This window comes from Lissotriton vulgaris, chromosome 1_1 (genome assembly GCF_964263255.1).
Source record: "Lissotriton vulgaris chromosome 1_1, aLisVul1.2, whole genome shotgun sequence".
NCBI lineage: Eukaryota > Metazoa > Chordata > Amphibia > Caudata > Salamandridae > Lissotriton > Lissotriton vulgaris.
The window spans coordinates 1452196204-1452217890 of record NC_141685.1 but is presented as its reverse complement, the minus strand read 5'-3'; positions in this window follow the sequence as shown (position 1 = coordinate 1452217890).

Genomic DNA, 21687 nt, shown 5'->3' with positions numbered 1-21687 from the left:
TGTCATACAACCATTACATTTGTGCCACAATTATTGAGCCACGGTACAAACTATCACTGCACACTTTCGTTAATTTTCCAGACCGGGATGTTGACAACTACACCCCTTAGATAGCTGTGCAAGCCAGTCAGATAGAAAAAGAACAGCCAGGAAATAGAGTTCTGCTCCTCCAGGGCACAACAAGTATTGCAGGTCAGCCTTCAAGTTCAACTTCAGAGCCTGAGGGCAGTGCGGTTGGTTCACAGCAGCCAAAACCACCAACAACACCAAGAACAACATCAACAACAACAAGAACAGGAACATCAGCCCCAAAATCAGCACAGGAATTGTTTCTACAGGCAGGGCTTAAGTCCAGTGCTGAGGCAAAGGCAAAAGATGCTGAGCAAAGCGGAGTACCCATGAGCATTGAGTGGATGGTCCAGGAGTATCTGAATGACCCAACAGAGGTCTACTTTGATCAAAACCCATTGCTGTATAGGTATGGTTAAAGGTGGAAATGGCCAGTGCTCAGCAAGCTGGTGATGAACTATCTGGCTTGTCCTGTCACAAGTGTCTCTGCTGAGTATGTTTTCAGTGCTGCTGGTACCATTCTGACCCTGAGAAGGACCACCCCAAAATGTAGAGAGGTTAACCATTATCAAAATGAATCAGCACTTTATAACACTGGATTACACCATACCTGAAGTAGCACAGCAGGATGATATTGACAGCGCCCCAGGTCATGGAAGTAGTGTGTTAGGTGACCTACTTCTGGGTGAACCACCAGAGTTTGAGGACAAGCTCTACTTCCTGTGACAACGAGGCTTTCAAGTTACTTCACACCCCAAAAAAGCCCCCCAAAAAGCTACAGTTAAGGAATGTTATTTACTTTATTTTTTGTGTGTGCTACTGTCTTTCTGGTTCAAATCACAACAAATCTACCACCACCGTCTTACTCTTTTATTGCCGGATTGGAGTTGCAACTGTGTGAAGTCAGTGAAAAAGTAAATTCACTTCTTCTGACTTGCCTTAAATCCATTTCCCTCAAGCTAGACATTTGATGGAGAATATATGCAATAAATGTGAACTGTGTGCCTGCCTCGAGTCCAAACCTGACTATATATCTATACTTTCAAAGCCTTGAGGGAGTGCCCCAGAAGAACAGGCAAATGATGGCATACATTGCACGCTGAGTGATTGGTGTTTGTTGTGCATGATGTCTACTAGTATTCACACAAAATAAGGACTCAAGTCAATCTTTCTCTTCTTGTTGTTCAATAACAAAATTGTACTACTGCAGGCTGATCCATTGCATTTTGAGTCTGGACGAGTATGGACTCACGCGGCACACTTTTGGTACAGAGTTAGACACCATGACCATACTATACTCTCAGTCAGAGTCAGTAGGATTGAAGACGATTGATGGAATAACTCGGTGTGAAGTGGCCTAAAAGGTAAACAACAACACCAGACCTACAAGACTGTGTAGTGGTAGATGCAAGTTTGGTTGTGTGACTGACAACAGTGCGTTGATTTTGTTTTTAATTTGGAAAATGCTATGTTGCTGTGTGTGTATGTGTGTCCAGTGTTGTCTGTCTCAAATTTGAAGCTAAGTGGAGGTTGGGTGGGGGGCCTGCTCCTGCTGTTGGAGGTAACTACTGGAAACAGACATGATTTAGCCAAGCCACCTCTGAAATTCTTCTTGATGCACTCCTCCTTAATTATGCATTTTAACTTTTCTCCTTGATTTTTCAATATCCTTTTTGTTTTTCCATCTACAGGCCGGCCTTTACCCTGCGCTATACTAGGAAAAACTACTCACAATTACCTTACCAAATCGTGTCCGCCAGGCACCCAAGATTGATGGACAGATAGTCCAAGGAAGGACCAAGAGGAATGCAGAGATACAACTCCCAATTTGGCAATAATTATAGTATTATTTCATTTGATTATTTTTTGTGTGTTGCTTATGTTTTTTATATTTGACTCCGACAGATAGTTTTTAATTTTATTTGCTATCTTTCAAAGGTAGCCCGGTACAACAGAACATAACATGTATGTAACTTGGATCTCTCTGGGAGCAGACAGGCAAGGCAATTGTATAATTAATTAATACACTACCATGTACTAGTCTAGTACTACTCAAGTGATCATCATGCATTCATTTCCTTTTTCTTCCTTAACAGATTTATGATGATCAGCTGCCAAGATGAATGTGTGTTGTCCATGTGTAGTGTTTCTCTTTGACAAACCTTTCCCTCAAATGTCCCTTCCTAACCATTCATCAAATCCTAACCCTCTTCTCCCGTGCTGAGTAATTTTTTTTGAGGTGTGACTAAATTAAATTGACAACAATTATTGATTACACACTTGCTGGGGTAGATGTGGTGAAAGCAACACTAACTCAAGGCAGAACAAGGATCTTCTTCTGCTCTAAGTATATGTACCATAGCCCACACTGGCAAAATGTAGAGATTAGATTGCCCACCCATGCACAGTATTAGATGTTCATCTTTTTCCAGGAGGCACATAATCCATCATAATATAATTGCCAGCATTGAGTCATCAATCATCCTAGTTCCAGCACTAAAGGTTAACCAGCCGCCTGTTCACTTCATAGCTCGAGTCGACTTCAGTTTGTAGCTTGTACTAGGCTAGCCCTCCATTCGGTTTTATTTGCATTGCTTACCATCATGGTTTCTTGTTTGACAGTCTTCCTGTGTACTGTACTTCTATCACTCGATCCCTAGTCTCCCTCAGGTGACTGACTGTCTCATTTTCTTTTTTGCAAATGCTACTGTCAGTGTCTACTACTACTACCTCCACCATGGCACCTTGGGAAACAAAACCATCACCAGGCAGCCATCGCTTCGCCTAAGTATAAGCATCAATCACAGGTAAGAGAAGAATAGTCGGGGAAGCATAATGTATATACTATGGAATTTAATTAACTCACACACCCACACCCTTCCGAGTCCTTAGGGGTTTTAGTTGCAGACTACATAGACTAATCTTTGGTCTAATGGGTCGCTTGATTCTGCCAAATCCAATGTTCTCCAATTCTGTGAAGGCCTTGGCCTTTTCCAGCAGGTGTCCAAGGTTACTCATAAAGGAGGGCACATGCTTGATTTAATTTTTGCAGAGACTAATCACCTTTTTATTGGGGAAATTTTGCCAATGGACTGGACTGATCATTTTTTGATCAAATCTTTTGTGGAAGTTGCTACTAAAAATTCTCGGGCAACAAATGTATGAAGGGCAATGTCCTGTTATTCAAGGTAGAGGATTGTTTCCCCTCGGATGGGCAAGTTGACGAGAACTATGCTTCCTTCTGTATGGAGATCACCTCAACCTTGGATTTACTAGCTCCCTTAAAAAATCATCGAAACAGGGGTAAACCCTCGGCTGCTTGGTTTAATGAAAATCTTAAAAACCTGAAACTGGAATGTAAGCACGCTGAGAGGAGGTGGAGACGTGACTATAAGGACGATGACAAGTCTATACGGAAGTCCAAGATTGCGGGCTATAAGAAGGTGATTAACATGGCCAAGGCGGACTATTTTTCCTCCTCGATACTTAAGGCCCCCAACAGTTCAAGAAGTATTTTTAATATCTTGAATAGCTTGACCAGCCCCGAATGTTCTAAGAACGTGATACCCTCCTCCTCTTAAGAACTCTGTGAGGACCTAGCTAGGTTCTTCCATGTTAAAATCAAAACCATTATTGAGGATCTGGGAGGAGGTCAACAACTAAAGGGGACGGTAAGTACTGGGACTATGGGTAGTGACGATACGTGGTAATTGGATTTGAGGTTTCTGGTGCTACTGTAGAAGGAAAGGTCGTTAACCGCCTTTCTGAGTTTGCACCTCTGGGCGTGGAGGACTTTAATATGTTGGTATGTGGTGTCCCCTCTGGGTCTCCTCTTGATCCTGTGCCCCACAACATTTTGATAGAATTTAAGGCAGAGTAGTTTTCCACTCTTTGGCTGATCTGAAACCAGTCTCTGTCTAGTGGTGTGGTCCGGGACTGGCGGAAACAAGCATTGGTGACACCCAGGCTAAAGAAGCCCTCTCTTGACCCGGAGTGTCCTAAGAACTATAGGTCTATCTCTCTCCTCCCTTTTCCAGCTAAAATTGTGGAGCGAGTGGTGAGTAGCACTCTGTCTAAGTTTTTGGAACAACATAGTTTGCTGGAGGAGGTTCAGTTCGGTTTTCGGCCGGCCCATGGCACTGAAACGGCTCTGGTGACCGTGATGGACGAACTTCGGATGCGGGCAGACAGGCGGCAAGCTTGACCTGTCTGCCACCTTCGATATGGTCAGCCATGGGGCTCTGATGAGAAGACTGAGAGAGGTGGGGGTGACGGGATCTGTCTTGAGGTGGTTCCAGTCATTTTTACTGGACAGTCAGCAAGCGGTATCCCTTCCCCCTTTTCAATCTGCCTATACCAATATCTAGCATGGCGTACCACAGGTCTCGGCTATCAGCCCCAGTTTATTTAACATCTATATAAAACCCCTGAATGCTGTCATCAAAGAGCACAACATTAACATCAGTAATTATGCGGATGACACGCGGTTGATTTTCTCCCTTGAGGGAGACCAGTCAACCCCATTAGAAGTGTTTCATAATTGCCTGCATGATACGGCGCTCTGGCTGAAGGAGAACTCACTGCAATTTCATGCGGAAAAGACAGAGGTGCTTTATTGTCCTAGGGATAGGATTCCCTCTGTCTTGCCCAGTAACTTCTGGCCCACCGCTACCTCGCCCGTGGTTCAACCAGTGAAGAAGGTCCGCAACCTGGGCATCATGTTTGACTATAAACTCACCATGGAAGCTCAGGTTGTGAAAACTGTGACTTGTTGTCTGGCCATTATTAGATCATTGTGGAAGATCCTGCCTCTGCTACCATCTCATGCATGTGCATTAATAGTACGCAGCACTATTTTTAGTAGACTTGATTATTGCAATGCTTTGCTTCTCGGGTCTCCTAAATTTTTGCTTGACAGACTGCAGAGGATTCAGTCAACTTCTGCCAAGTTGGCCCTGGGGTGGCATAGAAGGCCCGCTTCTTTGTCGGCCTTGGCAGAACTGAATTGGCTTCCGCTGAGACAGAGAGTCCAGTTCAAGTCTCTTTGCATAGTGTTTAAATCCTTGCATAGGTTGGGGCCTGTGTCTAAGCAAAGAAAGTTTGAGTGGTATGCTCCTGTGAGAAGCCTTTGCTCTTCTTTGGTAAGACTTGTAAATATTCCCAGATTCAGGAAAGTTAGGGCAGGTGGGATTGCTACTGCCAAACTTTGAAATCAGCTCCCATTGGAGCTTAGACAAGTTAGTGATCTTCCTGTCTTTAGAAGGAGACTTAAAACCTGGCTGTTTCCTAAAACATAGTTGGATGTCAGTACTGGAGCACTCTTTTTCCTTTCTTTAATCTGAGCTGTCAGCGCCAGGATGCCTTCTTGATGGCAGTGCGCTTTATAAATCAATTAAAATAATAAATAAGACTACATAGACTAGGAGGAGAGACTGACAGTACTAGTAGGACAAGTGAGGGTACCACATCTATCTGAAGGGGGTGTTACATTATCTGCAGATTTAAATCAAAAACTTACTGTGTTTCTGCAGCAAATGAAACAGTGTGAAATAAAAGAGTAACCCCCCACAAAGATTTATTTCATATGTAAACAATAAATAATTCCCCTGACAAATAAACTAGAAGGGAAAAATACCACAAAACCTGACCCACCCCTCTCCCTAACGCCAACCAATGTCCAGCAGTAAGTCCAAATGTCCAAGGTCCATAAATTAAAAAATCAAAATGTCCATAAAAAAACAAGTTTTCCCAAAGGCCCAGTTCCCACCCACCAAAAAAAAGATTAAAAGAGGGGAAAAGTCAAGACAGATGTTAAGCAGCGGGTACACCGGATCTTACTCTTTAGGGTGTCTGACCACTCCTCATCCTGGCCTTTAGGTGTGCTATCTGGGGGGGCATGCAGTGCTGAAATGTTTTGCATGAACAACAAGGGTGGGCAGAAGTGTTTAAAGTGCGGCGGGCTGCTCCCAGACCAAGTATCACCAAAGGCACTGAGGGTGTGTTTTGGGCCAGGGGCTTTGGAGGAGGCCGCAGCTGTTGCCGCCTCTTCCTCTGCCAGAACCACCAGCCACTGATATTCATTTCGGATGGCCTTCAGCTTCTGTTGCCGGGCCCTGGCTGTTAACGCCTGCCTGGTGGATTGTTGCGTTTGGGTATAAGTAGCTATACCAAGAAAGAAAAAAGACAATTGTAACCAATACTGTTAGGAAAATAGTAACACAAAATTAAATACATAAAATTATAGTGGCACAGTAGCACTAGCAAGCACAGTACATAACATTTGTGGTGTTGTCTAACTTCTTTGGCCCCTAACATTTGTTTGAGTTTCAGCCATTACTAGGGACTATGGAATAGACAAGACGTCTTCTTCTTCTCTCTCTTGTTTAGCTCAATTAATATTGTAGGCATGCCATATTAGTCAGCTTGCGCCTTAGACAGACATACTCATATTGCAGTTGCAGACTTACATCATTTTACTACTGTCTGCAGGTGGAGCAGCTGTACTACAGAATTATCTATTTTTCTATTATGGCCATACTCTGTAAATCAATGGCAACTGCTCAATTTCACTTTCACCCTGACTACTACTACAGCAAGGCGGATGATATCTGATTACTAATATGAATGATGATTTAAAGGACGGTGCGAGGTACTACTATTGTTTGATTGTGTAACCATGCAGCCGATAGGCCGGCCACCCATGGCTGACACAGTTGAAATGACATAGGTAGTGAGCAGGAGTGGGCTTCGGAGTCATAGGGAGGAGATTTATAATGGTTGGGTACATCTATACACAAAATGTTGTGCTTGCAAACTACTGTGAGTCAAGGCAGTATTCTGAAATACAACCTTGAATCAAAAACCTTAATAAAAACACTCTCCACCTAGGCTATGATTGATTACCATCCATGCATCCATCCATTTAAAGTAAACATGGATATCATTGTTCTTAATCTCAACAAACCTTTCACGACCAACAGACATTTGTCATTTGTTTTAACCAGAAAATACAATACATATGTATACCACGCACATCACTAGTACAATTCTGTTATTAGAGTAGAGTAGTCCTAATCTAAAATAATAAAATATCTGTTGGGCATTTTTGTTGGTGACGATTTTTGAAAAGCCTCTCAAGAAGAAGACAACCCAAAAGACTGGACTCAGTGGCTAAAGCTATTGGTGAGTCTAGGTTCTTGAAAAGAAAAAGAGTGGCCAACTGGGTGGACAATTGGTGCACGGTAATCAGTTGTTCACCATCAACTGCTGTTGATAAAAATAGTACTAGGCTTAGATGAGAAAAAATAAAATACACTGCTTTAGGGTTGTCAATGTGACCATCATTTTATTTACTGATTGAGCATGAGAAAGAAAGTCAAAGTAAGTCTTCTCATCTCTACAAACATGCATATAATGCCTTTATTTGGCATGTAATCTGCAAGTGCAGAGTAGTAGTACTAGTTGTAGCAAGGAAAGGACCAATGTGTTCTCTGAGTCTTACAGTAGTACTGCCACTAAGCAGTCCACAAAATGTAAGGAGAGAGGGAAAGCTCAATCAATCAATCAATCAATCATTTGTAAAGCGCACTACATACCCACAAGGGTCTTAAGGCGCTGGGGGGGGGCATATACTGATTGAACTGCCAGGCCTTGAGTATCCTCCTGAAGGTCAGCAGATCTTGGGTCTGTCGTAGGCTCAGTGAGAGGGTGTTCCATGTCTTGGCCACTTCTGGATAGGTGAAACTGGGTTCTTCCACTGGTGGTCGTTCTTCGGATGTGCGGGACGGTGGCGAGTAAGAGGTCGGCGGAGAGTAGCTGGCGGATGGGGATGTAGAAGGAGAGCCGTCTGTTGAGGTAGGCTTGTCCAGTCTTGTGGAGTGCCTTGAGTGCGTGGGTGAGGAGCTTGAAGGATATCCTCTTGTTGGCAGGGAGCCAGTGAAGGTTTCTCAGGTGGGGGGTAATGTGGCCGTGGCGTGGCACATTGAGGATCAGTCGTGCCGAAGAGTTTTGAATGAGTTGTAGTTGTTTGATGAGCTTGGTCGGGACTCCCGCGTAGAGGGCATTTCCGCAGTTGAGTCTGCTGCTGATGAGGGCTGGGTTGAATGTCTTTCCTATATCTGTCGGGATCCATCTGTAGATCTTGCGGAGCATGCAGAGGATGTTGAAGCAGGAGGAGGAGACGATGTTCACTTGCTTGGTCATTGAGAGCGTTGAGTCGAGGATGATTCCCAGGTTGCGTGCGTGGTCGGTGGGTGTCGGGGCTGCCCTCAGTGCCGTCGGCCACCAGGAGTTGTCCCAGGCTGAAGGGTTGGAGCCGAGGATGAGGACGGCTGGTTTTCAGCCAGTCGGCAACGTCCTTCATTCCTTCATGGAGGTTGGCTTTGGCTGTGATAGGGTCCTTGGTGAGAGATAGGTTCAGCTGAGTGTCGTAGGTGTAGAAGATTATGTTGAAGTCGTGCTGTCGGGCTCCATGTGCGAGCGGGGCTATGTAAATGTCGAACAGCGTCGGGCTGAGGGAGGATCCCTGGGGTACGCCGCAGATGATCTCGAAGGCTTTGGAGTGGAATGGGGGAGGCGGATGCTCTGGGTTCTGCCGGAGAGGAAGGAGGTGGGCCAATCCAGAGCCTTGTCTCGGATCCCTGAGGCGTGGAGACGTGTGCGCAGTGTGCGGTGGCAGACGGTGTTGAAGGCAGCAGAGAGGTCTAGAAGGATGAGTGCTGCCGTCTTGCCGTTGTCCAGCAGGGTCCTGATGTCGTCAGTGGCGGCGATGAGGGCAGTCTTGGTGCTGTGGTTGCTGCGGAACCCTGACCGGGAAGGGTCCAGGATTCTGTTTTCTTTGAGGTATCGGGTTAGCTGTCTGTTGACGGGATGACCTTGGCCGGAAAGGGGAGAAAAGTGATGGGACGAAAGTTCTTGCAGTCTCTTGAGTCTGTCTTAGGTTTTTCGAGTAGGGCGTTGATCTCGGCATGTTTCCAGATCCCTGGGAAGGTTGCAGTCTTGAGGGAGAGACTGAGGACGTTGCGCAGGTGGGGTGCGATGGTGCTGCTTGCTCTGTTGAAGACGGGGGGCGGGAATGGGTCAGAGGAGAGCCGGAGTGGATTGAGCGCATGGTCTTGACGGTGTCATTGATGCTCACACTGGCCCAGGCAAGCAGGGGGTCATGGTCGATGGTGTACGGAGGGTCTGTTGTGTTGCTGTCTGGTGGAGCTGTCTGGGTGTTGAAGCTGGTGTGGATGTCTGCTATCTTGCGGTGTAAGAAGGTGGCGAGGGAGTCACACAGGGCTTGTGATGATGGGATGTCATTGGTGTTGGAGCTGAGGTTGGAGAGTTTCTTCATGATGTTGAAGAGCTCCTTGCTATTGTGTGCATTGTTGTCAAGGCAGTCTTTGAAGGAGGTCCTCTTGGCCACCCTGATGAGGTGGTGGTGGTTGCGGATGGCATTCTTGTGTGCTGCGAGGCTGTCCGCAAGTTTGTTCACTGTGCCATTTCTTCTCTAGTTTCCGACAGGCTTGCTGGGAGGGTAAAAGTTCTGGGGTGACCCAGCTGGCTCTCTTGCTGGTGTGTCTGTGGGGGGGCTTATTCAGCAGGGGGAGGGTGTTGGAGCAGTCTGGGATCCAGCGTCTGAGGCTGTGGGCAGCGTTGTCGGTGTTGGAGGGTTCGGTGGGTAGGCTGAGAGCAAGGTTTGCATGTACTTGGTCTTCAGTGATTTTTCTCCAGCAGCGGCAGGGGATCTGTTGGGTGCGGTGATGTGTGGTGGGTTTCTGGAAGAAAAAGTGGATGCAGCGGTGGTCGGTCCAGAGGAGTTTGGTGGTGTGGCTGATGGAGACATACAGGTTGAGGAAAAGACTGGGTCGAGCATGTGGCCAGAGGAGTGGGTGGGTGAAAGCTGACTGAAAAAACAGGATAAAGCATGCTACAGACAGACTAATAGTACAGAGTCAGAGGCAGTTAGATTTGATGTTCAAAAAGATAAGAACCAGACACTAGAAATATAAATGACTAAGGGGTCTATTAGGATGGCTGTCTAAAAATTATCCTGACTGCCATGGTAGCGGAAATAAACCATCAGCTGGTACAACAGCAAAACCGGCAGTCCGATTAGGATCAACCGTCGCAAAATTCCAACCGTGTTGGAACGATGCCATGAAAGACCGCCGGTAGCAGGCAGAACTGGTGAAAACCTGTCCGCAGCAGTAGGATTTTGAGCGGAAACACACAAAACTGCGGCTAGGCCAGTGGAGTGACCGCACTTAAAATTAAGATTCTATTGAGGTGACAGTGGGACGATCCGCTGTTTCCGTCCGCTGCAATGGCAAACAGTGATGAATTGGAGAGCTGGCAGAAGGGATGTTGCATAGCCACTGCCGCGGATGCTCCGTGACAAATATGGCGGTCAAAAAGAAAACACACAACAAGGCCATCAAGTGCACACATCACACTAGCTCAGCCCCCAAAAACACCTACCACACCCCAATGACACACCCCCTTTAAAAATACAAAGCCCAGGACAACCCACACAACACACTTGACAGCAATACTTCATTTTGACACACCCACATAGCTGAGTATAAATCCAGCCCATTCCCTGACCAGAATCCTTTGCACTACTCCAGCGCCAAAGGATCCAAACCCTGCAGCACATTGGATAGGCAAAACACCACACATCTCACCAGCCTACCAACCCCCCCCCACACACACACCACCTACACTACCCCACCACCCTCACAACTACACCTTAAACCATTTGCACATCACACACCATGGCACAAAAGAAAATGGCCAAATTCAGTGACAGTGAGTTGTCAGTCATGGCAGATGAGATAATCAGAGTAGAACCACAATTGTTTGGTCACCTGGTCCAACAGACACCATTAGCCACCAGAGCAGAAATGTGGTTAAGGATAGTGGACAGGGTCAATGCAGTAGGGACCACCCTGCGCACCAAGAAGGAAATCATAAAGCGGTGACATGACCTGAAGAGGCTGATGAAACAGAAGAACTAAAAGAACCGTCAGCAGACTCAGATGACTGAAGGTGGCCCTCTTATTCCACCAAGAACATTCACTGCATGGGAGGAGAAGGGACTTGCCGTACTGCATCCAGAGAGTCTCACAGAGGACCCGGGGCAGTGGAGGCTGTAAGTACAAACAAATATCTACCATCACACTGCTATGTACTGTGTTGCACAACTACAAAGCTACACCTCCTAGGCCCAATTCCATTCTCACCAATATACCACACTCTCCCCAATATGGCCCACAGATTTAACATTCACTCCCTCTGATTCACCCCAAAGATAGCTAGCAACATTACCATGGGGGAATGTGTACAGGAAGCCATCACTACTACTCCAACCAGGCCCCCCCTGTCCCAACCCTGAGCAGGATGTAGCACTCCACCCCACCCAGAAGCATGTGGCAGCCAAGGTACTGTTCACCTTCACCTAACAGGTAGGTAGTAATTATCCCAGGGAGGGGTGTTTGGGGGTAGGAGGCATGCAAAACAACTCCCGCCAGGCACCCTTGTTCCACAGCTCTGCAAAATGGAGTACCCCCCACCCAGAATCATGTGGCAGCCATTGTTTTATAACAACCAAACTTACAGGTAGGTAGCCATCTTCCCAGGGAGGGGTGTTTGGGGGTGGGAGGCCTGTACTACAACTCCCACTAGGCCCCCCTGTCCTAACCCTGAGCAGGATGTAGCAATCCACCACAAACTCAGAGAAATGGGTAAGAACTTCCACCCAATTGTGACAACAGAACCGGTAAGTAGACAGTACAGGCACCCCACCATTTCTCTCAAAAAGCATGGAGCCATATGACAACACCAGTCATCACATCCCACCAAAATTGACACAGATCCAATAGCCACTTACAGTGTGCAGACAGCTAAGCCTATGTTACTGTCACAGCTACCAAAGTGTGACTCACCAAATCATCTGTTGAAGAAATTCAGGACACAATCATGCAAAGCACTGAATGCTATCTGTAAGTGCCATGGGGCAGAGCTTGAAGGACAATATGAAAACAAAGCAAGCATTGTCTGTAGTACAAATAAAGCAATGCACATGACATGACAAATATATGCATGAGATAACAATGGCTAGTTCATGCTCAGAAGTAACGCCTGCCAGGCAGAGTAATCAATGAAGATACTTTACATAAAGTTGTTTTGCCTCTAGTCGTTAGATGACAACATGTCCTTGTAATCACAAAATCTGCACGTGGCGCATGGTATCTATTGACATGTCACACCATGGACAAGTAATGCATGTACCTCCACATCATGTCATGATGCACAGTACTGTGCAGACATACAATGTGATAACTAGTAAACTGTGTGGTGCATAATCTGTACATAAGATACATCTAACACCAAGCTTGAGTGGTGCACATCAATTTTTTTTTTAACATCCTTTTTATTGCATCACCAATATAAATGTACAGACAAGATATTCAGCAAATATAACATGACATGAACCAATGCAATTGAAGATGTTCGCTCTTCATCTGGGGGGATCATCCCGCTCTTGACGCGGGTGGCTTCATTTCCGTTCTGGTCTCGTACTGCTTACATTGTCTGACCGCTTCATTTTGCACAGAACCCTGGAATGCTTTTGTGATTTACGCCCCTCCCCCTCCCCCAATTTCGGTACCCCAACACCCCTCCAATCCAGCTTCCTACCCGCCCTCCCCCGTGGTCGCGCCGCGCTTGGGTAATCATGTATTAGTGCCCGGTGTGTTGTAGGAGGAAGCAAACAATCGCTAAGGTGTGTTCTCCTGTATAGTGTTAGGGTCTGCTCCAGCTAGTTCGCTCTCGCCTTCCTGCCCCTCATCGTCCACATCCCTGAGCGCCTGCACCATCACCTCCCATGCAGTCGCCCTTTCCAGTGCTTTCTCGTCATTCGACCTCCAAGCCATCTGGTACCGTAAGGTACTATCACACGCGGCCCATCTCAGACACTCCCCATACCATCTTTTATACGTGGGCCCCACTCTGGACTTCCAATTTCGTGTGATCTCCCGCTTGGCCAAGATAAGCCCTAAATCTATAAATTTACTTGACATCGTATTTCTAGGTGTGTGTGGGAACCAGTGAAGGATGCCAACTGCTTTAGTATACTGGATATCCCTGTCCGTCGCGCCATTAAGGGCCCGCCCAACTTCCTGCCAATAGTCGCCTAAAGTGGGGCAGTCCCACAGCATATGACATAGATCCGCTCCCGCTGTATTACATCTGGGGCAAGCAGCGTCGGTCGCCCCAAAGTACTGGTGGATTTTCCCGGGCGTGAGGTATGCCCTGTGGATAACATAAAAGTGGATCAATTGGAACCTTGCATTCCTCGAGCTCTTCCGCGCCCTCCTCAGCAGTTGGCCCCAGGTCGTGTCTGGTATCTCCACCTGGAGGTCCAGCTCCCACTTGGTCTTCAGGGCTGCCAAAGGTTGCAGGGCCTCCCGCTGCATCCTCGAGTACAGGCACGTGACGGCCTTAAAGGTTCCCGCCGCCATCATGGCGTACTGGCAAGCCATCGAGGTGCCTGGTTCCTGCAGCCCTTCCCCCCAGTGGGCTCGCATGGCGCCCGTGATTGCCGCGTGCAGCAGGTAGTCACCCCTCGGTAGGTCAAATCTCTCCTGCAGGTCCCGAAATGGCAGCAACACCCCATCTTCGTAGAGGTCACCCAGCACGTGCACTCCCGCCTCCTCCCACCCTAGCAAGCGTGACCAATCACCTCCATGTGGGAGGGCAGTGACCATTCCCAGCGGTATTTCGGGGGCATACATAAGGCGGACACCCGCCCGCTTACGGGCCCGGTCCCAACATAGCCGGAAAGTCTGCTCCTCGACCGTCAGGTCTCCCACTCGGAGTTTCTGGTGCAGCGTAATATAAGCCAGAACGTGTCGCGGGGTGCCTTCGGCTCTCGCGTCTTCGGGACCTCTATAAACTCTTGCCACCTCCTGAGTAAAAGTCTGCAGCTGCGCGGCGAGGTAATATCCTTCGAAGTCTGGCACTGCCATACCTCCCTCATCTTTGGGGCGTAACAGCGTGCCGAGCGCTATGCGTCTCCTACCCGTGCCCCACAGGAACGCTATAATCAGTGACCTCAGGCGTTTGAAAACCGAACTCGGGATCCATACCGGCAGTGTCCTAAAATAATACAGAAGCCTGGGCAGGGCTATCATTTTAAGCAGGGAAATTCTACCAGCCAGGGAGAGCGGCAGAGTCGCCCAGAAGTCCATAGATCCACGCAGGGCGTTAATACAGCGAATTATGTTGCCATCCAGCAGGTCGGAGGGGGCGTGGTAAACATAAACCCCTAGGTAATGTAGGCAGCGCGGCTCCCACCGGAGTTCCTGAGCAGTGAGTGGGCACGGCTCTCCCGGCCTCAGGGGAAACAGACAGGATTTGGGCCAGTTGACCCTCAGGCCCGATAACCTACCGAACTGCTCCAGTAGCCTTCGCGCCCCCTGAAGGTCGGCGCCGGCGTCGGCCAAAAACATCAACAAGTCATCCGCATATAGGGAAATGAGGTGTGGCCTCCCCCTAAAAGATAAACCTGCGTAGTGGCGGCCCAGTCTGGCTACCGCAGCGAAGGGTTCCATTGCCAACGCAAACAGCAGCGGGGATAGGGAACAACCCTGTCTAGTGCCACGCCTAATCGGGTATTGTCTTGAGATCAGTGCACCCACCCGGACCCTTGCTACCGCCTCAGTGTAGAGGACCTTGGTCCACTGTATATATCCGTCACCCAACCCAAAGCGACGCATCACCTCATACAGGTATCCCCATTCGAGGCTGTCAAATGCCTTCTCAATGTCGATGGACAGGACAAATGGGGAGACGGTGTCCGGCCAATCCGCACCCATCAGTCTCGTGAGTCTACGGATGTTATGAGTGGTATTGCGTGTCGGTATGAATCCGCACTGGTCACCATGAACCAGGCCCGTCATGTGCACTAGTAATCTGTTGGCCAGAATTTTACTGAGGATCTTGTAGTCCGTCGTCAACATAGACAACGGACGATACGAGGACAGCGCCGCACCCTCTCTGCCCGGCTTCAAAAGTGGGATCATAAGGGCCTCGCACATAGAGCCCGGGAGTCGGCCCTTCTCCTGCGCCTCATTATATACCTCGCGCAGCCGCGGAGCAAGATGTTCTAGGTATTTGCCATAAAATTCGATCGGTAGACCGTCTAGGCCCGGGGTCTTGTTTCTAGCCATCTGCTTTACAGCACAACCTATTTCTCCGAGGGAGATGGGCCGCCCTAACTCTTCTGCCTCCGAGTCCTCCACTCGCGGCAACTCTAGCCCGTCCAAGAACCCCTCAAGCTCCTCCGTCCCTCCCGTGTCACCACTCAGATAGAGCCCTTCATAATAAGCTCGGAACTTGTTCAGGATCCCGGGTTGGGAGTGGCAAGGCTCCTCCCCTGGCTCCTGGATCCTCATGATCGGCCCTCCCCCCCGGATAGGGTTAGCAAGCCAAGCCAACATCGCCCCCGCCTTATCACCTTCCGCATGCGCCCTCGTCACGTACGCCTTGTGGTCAAAGCTACGCAGCCGCTCCAGCTCCACCGCCAGCCCCTCCCGCGCCCCGCTAAGCCCCTCCTGCAGTTCAGGGTGATTCGGGCGCCTCTTCTCAAGATCCCTCAGCCGTGTCTCAGCCTTGTCTAAATCATCCAACAAAGTCTTCCGCGCCCCTGCCGTGTGCCCAATACAGTGTCCCCGCACCACCACCTTGAAAGCATCCCATTCAACCGCCCTCGTGGAAGCCGAGCCACTGTTCTCCTCAAAATACCTCTCAATACGTTCACTCAGGGCCTCCCTGAACAACAAGTCGTCCAGGGTGTCAGGTTGCAGGCGCCATGTTGGCACACAGTTAACAGTCACCATCCATTCCAGAGACATCAACAAGGGGTTGTGGTCTGATATCGTCCTGGCCAAGTATTCCGCCCCTCCCACCGCGGGGAGCACACATTCCGAACAAAGAAACGCATCCAGCCTCACATGTAAATCATGCAAGTGCGAGTGAAAGGAGTAGTCCCTAGTGGTGGGGTGCAACGCCCTCCATGCATCCGTGAGGGCCCAGCTCTCCTGCCATTCCAATCTACGCTTGGCGATCCTATGTGCTGGGGACGCGCGCAGCGGGGGATGGGACCTATCTAGTAGCACATCCTCAACTGAGTTGAAGTCCCCCCCCAAGAGGACCGGCCCTGCCAAATAACCCGCCAATTTGCCCGAGATGTTAGACAAGAAAGCGGGCAGGTCCACATTAGGAGCATACACATTACAAAGAGAAATCATCCTGCCTCTCAGCCTTCCCTCCACCGCCACATACCTGCCCTCTGGGTCTATCGACGACTTCGAGACCTGGAAGGGGACCCCCGCCCGTATCCAAATCAATGTCCCCCTCGCAAATGCCGAAAATGTCGTATAGAATAACTGCCCCCTCCAGCGCCTTTGTAGAGCCGCCCCTTCCTGCTTATTTAGGTGCGTCTCCTGCAAAAACGCTATGTGAACCCCCCTACGCTTGAGGTACGCCTGAACCTTATGTCTGCGCGTCATGGACTGCATACCCCGCACATTCCAGGTCACACATTTCAACGCTCCAGTACTAGCCATTCCCCCCTACACAACCGGACCAGACAGCAAAGAACAGTGTTCGTATAAGTCCCGCGACCACGGGCCCCCCCCCCACCCTCTCCAAACAGGAAGCCAAACCCCTCCAACAACTACAACCCCCTGAGCAACCCCAACTGCTCGCAACTCCCACCCCCCCAGGACAGGCCCCCCCGCAACTGGAAGTACCCCCATCCAAACCAACACTCCCGACCACCCCTCAAGGAAAGGCGGTAATATTCGCAGTCCCCACTGCGATGACCTTAGGGGCCAGTAAGGCGCGGCTCAATGCTATAAGACCTCCAACAAATCAGCCCCGCGCGCTCCACCCCACAATCCCCACATTACAGCTCCCCAAAACCTCAATCAACATCCGCTGCGGGTCCATCGCCCCGGTGTCCAACCAGCGAGTCCATTCCGCCAAACCAGTTCAGCACGCCTCCAGTATCTCTCCCGAGGTCTGCGGCGTCACAATAGGGCCCCGGGCTCCACCAAATTCCGATTGTCCTGTCTCTGAGCCCGTGCCCGGGGCCTCCGAATCCGTACCCTTCCCAGACTGAGTCCTGGCGGCTCTAGATAAGTCCACCACCGCCTGTAGGGCCGCCTGCCTCTCCGCCTCCGTCTGCGACATCGATGGTTTCCCGGTCCTCTTGCGGTTCCTTCTGATCCGTTGGGACTGCCTGATCGGCTTTTCCACCTTAGCCTCTTCCTCCCTGGCCTTAGCACCGTCCGTTCCTGCCTTATAAGTGTCCCACCAGTCCCATGCGTCCGCGGAAGTCGTGAAGAATAAAGACTTCTCATCCACCACCACTCTTAGCTTGGCAGGAAACAACAGGGAGTACTTGATGCCTTCCTGGCGGAGCTCCCGCTTGAGGGACAGGAAGTTTGCCCGGAGTCGCTGAGTCTCAAACGTGTAGTCCGGGAACATGGTGACTCTATTGTTTTCCACTTGAAAGGGCCCTGCCTCTCTCGCCCTCTGCAGAAGCCAGTCTCTGTCCCGGTAATGGAGCAACTTGAACACCACCGGGCGAGGAGGAAGGCCCAAGGCTGGCGGACGCGCCGGAACTCTATGTGCCCGCTCCAGGGAGAAGAAGGGGGACAGACCTTCTGGTGCCACCTCCGTTCGCAGCCAGTTATCCAAATAGCCCACCATGTCGTCGCCTTCAATTTTCTCCGGCAGGCCCACTAGGCGTACGTTGTTGCGCCTGTTCCTGTTTTCTGCATCCTCGGCCCTCCTTTCCAGCACCTTCAGACGGTCCATCACGTCGGCCATCTGGGCCTTCACCGTTGCCTGGGCCGGGGCTAAGTCCTTAACCGTGGACTCCACGGATTTCACCCTGTCCTTGAGTTTGTCGTGGTCGGCCTTCAGGAGGCCCAAGCCCGTTGCCACCTGAGCTATATCTTGCTGCAGGGCATCCTTTGTGGTGGCGATGGCTTCCAGGATACGATCCTGCATCCGCTGTAACGCCGCTTGGTCTCTCTCCGCTCCTTCCGCCGCCTCAGTGTCAGTCGCGCCATCTCCTTTCCCTTTCGGCTTCCCCATTTGGGCCGGGATGGGCGGTGGTCTTCAAGTGTGTACTTGGTCGCCCTCCGAGCGTCGCCGGGCACCGTCCTCCGGCCGGGTTCTCAGGCCCAGAAATGTCACCAAGAAGCAGGAAGCACCGAGCGGTCGTGGCCCGGCCAGCGCCAGTTGCGCCAGAGGTCCGGGGTCCTCGTCTCCGGGTCACTGTCGCACCGTTGTTGCCCCAATCAGGAGACGGTCCTCAACCACCGCCCAAGGGCGCGCCAAAAGTCCATCCGGCACCTGGGGAGAGGCGCGACGCAGCTACCAGCACCTCTAGCGTGTCCGGGAATGATCCTCAGTGGGTCTCCGGGCAGATGTCTCCGTCACAAGCTATCTCATGCCCTCGCCGCCATTTTGGGGTCCGCGACTTCTCGGCCGAGTTTAGTTTTCAAAGTCGAGATACTGCTGTGGGAAGGCTCGGCGTCGTCCTCCGTGGGTCCCGGACCCTCCACAGTACCGTCTAGTACCGGATAGTGTCCTTTATCTCGGGGTTCAAATGAATTTTCAGGATATTATCCGGGATCGGGCACGGAGCTCCGAGCTCACGCTGCCTACCTCCTCGGCATCCAAGCCACGCCCCTGAGTGGTGCACATCAATGACCATTTCCCCCCTGTCCTACAGGTGACCAAGAACTGATAGCAGAAGATGATGACACTAACCTGCAGAGCCAGTCTCCACCCCTGGAACATGGACTCTCTGATAATGAGTCCCTGGATTTTGAGGATGCGGAGCAAGCAGCTGGCCCGTCAGGCATGCAAGGGCGCAACAGGTCCCAGGACCCCAGTGTCCCCCCTCTACCACATCAACAACTACGCTGACCCCTGCTATAATGACCTGTGCGGCCACCACCACTACCACCAGTGCTGCCTGCAACACTCGCCCTGCCTCAGAGGATGACCACCCCACCCCACCCCACCAACTGAGGAGGGCAGGTAGAGTAGGCGGGTGCATAGAGTGGTGACGCCACAGGTCCATGACAGCAGGGCAGGTGGGAGGGCAAGTGGGAGTCAAACAGAAACGGACACTGGGACCAAAGCTCTGGCCAACATTGCCAGAGCCCTTGGGGCCTATGAACGAGCCCAGGGACACATGGGACATGCTCTGGAAGATTCATGTGAGCTCTGCCTGCTGCTGAGGTCCATAGACACTCGCATGGGCCACATCGTGGACCTCTTGCGCCAGCTTGTGGTGGTTCTGAGAGACAGGCTTGCAGCCCAAACAACAGCTCCCTCCAGTGGCCCACATGATGACAGTGCCCCAAACTCTCCTGTGGCCACAGAGAGGGGATGGAGTGCTCAGACCCCACTGAGCCCGCAGCAGAGACCCCCCTGCCAAACGATCATGGGTCCCCCCAAAGAAGTCCCAGGGAGGATCCCGTGGTAAAGCACCAGCCAAACACCAGTCAAGGAGCCAGCCATGATGGCACCCCTCCTCACTATTGTATTGACTTTGTTGATTGTCCTTCCCCTCATTGCCAGGTCAATGGCATCCCTCTGTTGGACTGGGTCACCACATCAATGTTGTGACTACTCGAGTGTCTCATCTTCCATCACTGACAACTCATTGATTCCCTATTTAAATTTTTGTAAATATTCACTTCCATGTCACATATACCCATTGTAATTAAACACTCCTTACACACTCATGTTTTTGTGTCTGCTCCATGTTTATCACTGGATGAACAATGATGACCATGATTATTTACAATGTACCAGGAGCACAGATTGTTTGTAGGCAATGAGAGGCTGAAAGGACCTAGGAAAAGACAAGAGAACAATATTCACTTGTCAGGCGGTAGCATCACAGCCATTACACAACACTTGTCATCATGTCACTTCAATCTGCACACATTACAATGAGCAACAATACCGACATAGACATCCTGTATCTGTGCATAACTACCCTGTCCCAGAAAATTTGCATCCAGCACAGAGCTAACAGCAGGCAGCAGTCACAAAGCTCTCCTAGGCCTTTTCACCAACAACATCAGCAGACAATGGCCCCGTCAAACATTTTCAATCATCTTCATGGGAAGTAGCGGTTGATGAGCTGTTGACTCAGGTTGACACCTTCCTCCTCTCTACCACCCTCATCACTGGACATGTGTGGGTTTGCAGGCGGGACCCTCGGCTGCTCATCAGCGTCTGGGAGCAGCGGGATCTCCTTGCGCAAGCATGCAACTATAATCTGGCACACCTTTGTAGGCGAGTGTAGGATCTGTTTCATATAGTTACCACCACTTTTTGCTGATGTATCACTGACTGGGATCCTGCTATCTAGGATCCCAGTCAACCTGCTTTCTCCTCTAAATTGATTCCATGTACTTTAGGTACACTCCATATTGGAGACTGGGATACACTTATCAGTCCCTATTTTATGGTACACCCTGTACCCAGGGCATAGGTATCCCTGAGGTCTCCCAGGGGCTGCAGCATGTATTATGCCACCCCTGAGAGACCATTCAAACTGACACCACAGGTCTGCTACTGCAGCCTGTGCAAGGTGGTGCATGCACCCCTTACTTAGATATAGGTTCTTTAAATACTTTATATCTATTCTACATCACAGCACATATACACTTATCAGTCACCCCTGTGGCAGGCATAATCAATCCTGACGGCAGCGTGCTGGGTTTTAAGTGAGAGGGTGCTCCTGCATGAGCAGAGTCCCTCTGCAGCCTTGAGAACCTATTTTACGGGGGGTTTGTGATGCAGCCAACCATATATATTTCAGTGCATTGTAACCTTGCGGTAAATGCTAACTTTAAAACAGCAGCTTGGAAACATGCCGTGTTTGGTGTCAAACACCTTGGAATCATACCTCCACACCAGTAACTGGTGTGGGTGGTATGATTACTCCCTTGTAGATTCACTACTGTGGGTCACCGGGCTACCCGGTACCAGCTTTTCTCGACCTGGGCATCACAAAATGAATGCTGCCAGCCACAGATATGTGTCTGCCCTCCTGCTGCTGAGCTGAGCTTGAGCAGGGGAGGCTGGGCAATAGGTTTCCTGCCACAGGGAGGTGTGGTTGGGTGCACTCTGAAAGTGCCTGAAAATCTGCACTGGGAGCACATTTGGTGTCCCTGTGCATAGTCCAGTTCAAATCAGGAGGAGTTTTCTCCTCCTTTGGTGTGAAACTGGACAAAGGACATGGGTGTAACCACCTCTCTATCCTGACCCTCACATAGGTGGGTCCCCAGAGTTTGTTTAACTCCTTCCTTAGGTATAAAGTAGGAACCCTGACCACAGGACTTTAGATTTTACCCTTACTAAACTCTGCAAACAGAAACCAAGTACTTCAATGATCTACACTATGCTGAATGACTGAAGAATCTCCCTTGGGGTAAAGGAGTTACTCCCCTGCAAGGCAGACACCTTTAACGCATCTGACCGGTTTGCATCTCCTGAGCTCCTGAGGACTCTGAAGATTTCTGCAAT